Source organism: Dinoponera quadriceps, unplaced genomic scaffold, assembly GCF_001313825.1.
Source record: "Dinoponera quadriceps isolate SergipeBrazil2010 unplaced genomic scaffold, ASM131382v1 scaffold1496, whole genome shotgun sequence".
Lineage (NCBI taxonomy): Eukaryota > Metazoa > Arthropoda > Insecta > Hymenoptera > Formicidae > Dinoponera > Dinoponera quadriceps.
The window spans coordinates 769-7643 of record NW_014555557.1 but is presented as its reverse complement, the minus strand read 5'-3'; the positions used below and the strand labels follow the sequence as shown (position 1 = coordinate 7643).

The 6875-nt window shown below is 38.3% G+C and overlaps 2 pseudogenes; one reads left to right on the top strand and one right to left on the bottom strand.

The window, feature by feature from the left end:
* Positions 1-572: 572 nt before the first annotated feature.
* On the bottom strand, positions 573-2836 carry LOC106744638 (annotated as a pseudogene).
* A 254-nt stretch (positions 2837-3090) lies between these two features.
* On the top strand, positions 3091-4106 carry LOC106744637 (annotated as a pseudogene).
* The last annotated feature ends 2769 nt before the right edge of the window (positions 4107-6875 follow it).

The window sequence follows — 6875 nt, the reverse complement described above, 5'->3', positions numbered from 1 at the left end:
GAAAAATAAATACATTTTTTCCAAAATTTTTGTGTTTTCTTTGTTGGGTTGGGTACTTCAGGGATTACCTTCGTAAATGAAAGAAATATCAAGCTATTCATGTGATGCTATGTAGCCGTGAGTGCGGAGTAGCCGTCACTGTTAAATCTGCGTTTCAACAGCACAGATGCGCACGACTTCCGTTCGTCTCGCGTCACTATCTATTAAACGCGTTTAATCGCTCTAAAATGCAGCAGGATTTTCTTCGCAAACGAATTTGCTACCTTCTCATTCGCCTTTTCCTTTTCTCCCTGTTTTTTCTTAGAAAATAATAATTTCTNGGAGTAGCCGTCACTGTTAAATCTGCGTTTCAACAGCACAGGTGTGCACGACTTCCGTTCGTCTCGCGTCACTATCTATTAAACGCGTTTAATCGCTCTAAAATGCAGCAGGATTTTCTTCGCAAACGAATTTGCTACCTTCTCATTCGCCTTTTCCTTTTCTCCCTGTTTTTTCTTAGAAAATAATAATTTCTTAATACTATGAAAATTAACTTTCCTCGAATTCTCAAAGTTTAAGGTTATCCCCTTCACTTAACAGACTTCACGCGTGTCACCGTTCGCAGTATGCACAACGTATTCATAAAAGTTTGGTCTGCCAGATACAAATAACTCGATGTAGCTACCGTTGCCGTAACTCCCGAGCTCATTTGCCATGTCGCCTAAAAAATTATCTGTACGCGGCTCGTATACATTAGAGTTATCGGATGATAAGTAAATACAGGAATCGGTGTCATAATGTAGCACATGTCGGTCTAACTTTTCTAAATATGAATATAATTTTAATCTCGCCTGTGCCACTGTAAAAACAACTATATCAACGTTAGTTAACAACGAAGACAGAGCAGCCTTTTCTCTCGACCGCCATAAAACATATATTACTTCGTCGTTTACGGGTAATATGTTTATTATCTCATGTTCCGGACTCGTGAACAGAGTCAAGAAACTCTGACGTGTTCTAACAACCTCGGTATTCGGGATTTTGAATTATTGACCGAATTTACCCCAAAAAGAATTGAGCTTCACGACCAAGCGAAATCCTCGATTCAGGGCAATATTATGCTATTGAGAACAATACCCTCGACTTTCTCATAATCACTCAGATATCGTTCCTTTGCGTTTTCGTCATCCCCACATTTGCTCGGCCATCCACTGGCCTCTTGCTTTAACTGCAAGAAGGTATTGATATACTCGGAAAACAATCCTCCCTGCCGTGTAGACTAGTTGTATGAATGGTTTTATAATGCTATATCTCGCTCACGAATGTGACGAGATAACCCTTCTCAATAGCCATGCGTAGTTCACGAGACACCTATGTACTATTGAATTTTCATTCGCAGGGGTTGTCATGTGTACACTCGGCCTGAGAAAGTATTTCACAACATGTGCGACACAGCACAAATATTAATTTTCCACACGTGCGAAAAGGAAGTACTGGAGGAAAAATATTTTGGGTGGTAGAACTCTACAACGTACGAACCTCTCAACATAATTAAAGTTAAAACTAGGAGCTTTGCCAATCAGGTCAGAGCATTCCTCACAAACGTAAAGGTCGGGATGTCCGAATGGAAAAATCCCAGTTTTTGATACGTACGGANCGCAGGGGTTGTCATGTGTACACTCGGCTTGAGAAAGTATTTCACAACATGTGCGACACAGCACAAATATTAATTTTCCACACGTGCGAAAAGGAAGTAGTGGATGAAAAATATTTTGTGTGGTAGAACTGTACAACGTACGAACCTCTCAACATAATCAAAGTTAAAACCAGGAGCTTTGCCAATCAGGTCAAAGCATTCCTCACCAACGTAATTGTCGGGATGTCCGAATGGAAAAATCCCAGTTTTTGATAGGTACGGGTAAGGAGAGCACACATCTACGTATCATATCTTCTCGGTACCTGTTACCTCATAGCGTGTTACGAAATTGCCTGTGTGACTACCGTAGAAACCGTCACGAGGATCGAGCGTTGGGAATTCCAAAATCGAATGGTTTTTTTCAAGAAATTTACGCATTTTGTGATTTTCATGAAATTCGTGATCAAAACCGAATTCCTACTTTTCTGTCTCAGAGTATCCTTGTTTTCGAAGTCGCTATGTCATAATGAGTGTTCGCTCATAACGCGAGTCTATCGTGTCTTCGATAAGCGTAGTCGAGAGCGGTTTATCTCGGTTTACAAGAAAAAATTTGGGGCAACCGTACCTGAAACGTCAAACAAATTGAAATACATGTCGCCGCGACGGATTAGACATCTCGTAATAACCATCGACGAACACACCTTCAAATAGACAATATTCCTGACCTTTCCTCGCGTGAATTAATACCTGTCCAAGTTCACGTTTCAACCACGATGACCACTGTAGAATCTTGTGCGATTGTCTGTTGACTAATTTATACCCCCATGCAGGTATGAAGCCTAGTTCTTTCTCACGCAAAAAGTTCTTACGAAAAACACTCATGCATTTTAAAGCGATAGTCGTGCATTCCTCAAATAGACACATATTTCCTCGATCTAAGGACATGTTTCGATAGGCGATACACGCTCGCCAAAATATATTTAAGTCGTTGCAAAAATAGTGTACTATCTCCGGCTGAAAATCAAATATCGTGTTTTAGCATCGCATCTCCGAATACCATGCAATAAACCGTTCGTGTTCGTCCAATTTCATCGTATCGGAGAAATAATATTTTACGTCAAGTAGTGGTCCTACATAAGTCTTGTTTTTGAAGGTATTAAATAAATGTGGAAATATACTCTCGTCTGAGATATCTTTCAGTCCGAAGGCTTTCGGAAGCATGGCAATCGCATGGCATATAATTGATGCTACCGACAAATTTAGCTCGTACGACCGTTAGCAATATTATTAAATTGGCAAGGATGAAATTTGTAGTTAATAATATTGCCAAATGTAACAGCTTATGATTTGACATTGGCTTAATATATTACCGTTCTATTCTTTTTTTGGAAAGTTACATATTTCGACTGTTTAAAGAAATCATTATAAGCTCTAAAAAATATTAAAAACTTTATTTTAAGTTAATTTTGTTGAAAATGAAATGGTCGGAAATTCGCACTATTATAAAATATGAGTTCTTACGTGGAACTACGGCATCGCAGACAGCGCGAAACATTAATAGTGTATTTGGCTCTAGTGTTACTACGTAGCAGACAGTATCAAATTGGTTCGCCAAATTTCATAAACAACTTTGACCTCACAAATGAGCAACGCGGTCACCCAGAATCAAAGGTTAATAATGAAAAACTAAAGATCACCGTTGAGTCTGACCCATCTCAGAGTGCCTATGAATTTTCGTTGAAGTTTAGTGTTAGCAAACAAACAATATTAACTCATTTATCTCAAATCGGTAAAGTGAAAAAGTTGCAAAAGTAGGTTCCACATGAACTGAATAAAAAACAGAAACAAAAGCGTTTGGAAGCTTGCTTGATGTTGCTTTCTCGTCACATTTCTTATCCATTTTTAAATCGTATTTTCTCTTGTGATGAGAAATGGATCCAATATGACAATCGCAAACGTTCAGCACAGTGGATGGACAAGGATGAATCACCAAAACACATTCCAAAGCGCAATATTCATGAAAAGAAGCTGATAGTGAGTGTTTGGTGGTCTAGCGCAGATGTGATCCATTATGATTTCATGAAACCTGGCTCATAGATCACAGCAGAAATATATTGCAACCAACTGGACGACATGATGCAAAAACATAAAGAAAAACAGTCTAGATTGGTCAACAGATCGACTCCAATCTTATTGCACGTTAACGCTAGACCACATACTGCACAAATGACTGTGACAAAACTACAGGAATTGGAGTTCGAACTTCTTCATCATCCTCAATACTCACTAGATCTAGGCCCCACTGACTACCACTTCTTCCGCAATTTGAACAACTCATTAATAGGAAACAATTTAATTCCGACAATGCTGTAAAACTGGCCAAGAATTCATTGACTTTCGTCCGCCAGGGTTTTATACCACCGTCCTGAACAACCTGCCGCATAAATGGCAAAATTGTATAGACAATTTGGGTGCATACTTTGATGAATAAAATAATTCCTTATTTTTGTAAGTTATCAATCAACTTTGCCTTTTTTTCTACAAATTTCATCCTTGACAACCTGGTATTTTTGTTCCGTTTAAAATTAGTTTCAGTTCCAATTTGCTGCCGCTCTCGACTACATGTCTCAAGATAAATTGGACGTCGAACGCACTCGCGTTTTGTGCGATGCAACGATCTGAAATCCTTTATCGTATGCGTGGGGAAATCAATAAATTGTTTCACCGGATCAATACGGAATATGAATTCCCGGCTACCACACCAGTGACACTTCACGGAAATGTCGTTTTCAACTATACATTCTTTGCACATCTACTACGTTACGCAAAGTGTGTTTACATGGATTTTTACGGATTCTGTGCCTTTGAGTAGATTCTCTTGTTTCAAAGTCATAAAACACAATATACCTAAAACACAAAAAACACATAAAACACAAACGAGACGCGATCTTTCCTGCATCTCGTCGATCCCGAATCTTCTTTGTACATGACACACTCTCCTTTCTCTTCCTTTTCCTCTTTCTTCTCTATCTCATTAAAAAATGTAATCTTTGCAGGCTCCGGATTCACCACTTTGGATGATACGGAATTATCATTACCTCACGTACCACTACTACCACCACCAAAAATAGACCTTATTTAGCAAGGATGATTCATGGACGGATTCAATTCGACATATCGTACAATAAATCTCGCCGAAAACGTGTCACTTTTTACTTTTAATGAGACGAGCGCAATCTTTGCAAAATCGCACCACGCTACAGACATAGGCTGTCTTTTTCCCATTGTACAATTTTGGCGCGCGATGTCGTTCGAAACATTCTCTCCCGTAAAATATACGAATAGATGCGTCGCATCTAACAGGCAGGACATTCGTTTGCTCACACGCCGGCACAGAGACACAACACGGACACGCATTTGAGCATCGATGTTCTGTTTCGCGTCGGTAGCCCTTGTTATACACGTTGCATTATCTGCTCCCTGCGACCGCTTTTAAATGTAAAATCGGTTTGTAATGTCGTGAATGTTTGTAATACATGATGTTTAATCTAAATTTTACTTCACGAGTCTAGGAAGCGAGTATCGCGTGACCGTCATTCAAAGGAGGGTTTCCGCGACCAAAACTACTAAAATTATGTACTACGATAACGATATTTTTATTCGCGAGATATCGTTGGAAATGTTCATTTCTGAAATAACACAATCCTTCTCCGGTATAACAACACCGACATTCCCTGTTAATTCTTGAGCTAAATTGATGCTGTAACGAAGGATATGTATGTCTAACACTATTCCATTTCTTGTGCAATTCACCCATGCGTATGGTGCCACGTTCACAATAAACACGACCGGCAAAGGAATGTGGAAAGCATAAATTATCTCGGTTATCAATATTTAAAATAGAATGTTTTGCGACATCCTCGTGTGTTAATTAGCTTTTCTTCCGTGCCTCGAAATTGTCTCGACATTTTAAGCTATTACATTAAAACTTTCCGCGATGTCGATAAATTCAGCGCTTTGTGCGAGTGAGTTTGCAAGATACCAAATATCTTCATACGTTAGATTACGCAAGGGATGAAAGGACAAACCAGGCTAGGGATATGCCTACGGCGACTTCGTAGAAAAGCATACCCATTACCACTCACGCAGCGGCGGCAATCTTATTGCATACTACTCTGTTTAGGACTCCGTGAAAAAAGCATCGTACTGTTGCTATTTTCTAAGTCATTTTCGTAGATTATTTTGTTACGATAAAAAATGTCTACGAAGTTAAACGTGCACTTACAGTGTGCTGGCTGTGACATTATTTTAAATAAAAACGGTAGAAAAAAATTAGTTCTCAATGGAGAAGAAGCGAATTCTTTTTCTAGTTGTTTAAAAAGAACGATATCCGTCAATGACATTTTGTACCACAGGTATCGGCTTTCTATTTATAGAAAAAAAGATTCGAAAAATGATTCTGAGTTGGAAAGAGATCTTCCTTTCTCCGAATCAACTTCTGATCCAATATTCGAAGTTCAGTTACAACCAAAGGAAGCCATGCCTGAGGTTGAATATATTGAAATTCCTATTCAGAGAACAGTTTCTAAGCATAAATATTGTTGCATTTGTTCTTCCACAAAAAATCTTACTGTAATTCCAGAAGAAGCTCGAATGCAATCATACATTAAGAAAAAAATCTATATACCAGTTGGTAATCGGTGTTGTGGAAGCCATGTAATAAACAATCGAATTTTTGAAGAAGATCTTAATCTTCTTNGACATTTTGTGCCACAGGTGTCGGCTTTCTATTTATAGAAAAAAAGAATCGGAAAATGATTCTGAGTTGGAAAGAGATCTTCCTTTCTCCGAATCAACTTCTGATCCGATATTCGAAATTCAGTTACAACCAAAGGAAGCCATGCCTGAGGTTGAATATATTAAAATTCCTATTCAGAGAATAGTTTCTACGCATAAATATTGTTGCATTTGTTCTTCCACAAAAAATCTTACGGTAATTCAAGAAGAAGCTCGAATGCAATCATACATTAAGAAAAAAATCTATATACCAGATGGTAATCGGTGTTGTCGAAGCTATGTAATAAAAAATCGAATTTTTGAAGAAGATCTTAATCTTTTGAAGATATACTCTAACACAACAAGTCTCACTGGGTTAGAGTTATCCAAATTGATGGAAACACTTTCTATGAAATATGATTCGACATTACTTGATAAAGTCGGTGAATTCACTCTCTCAAAACAACAACTTGGTGTCTTTACG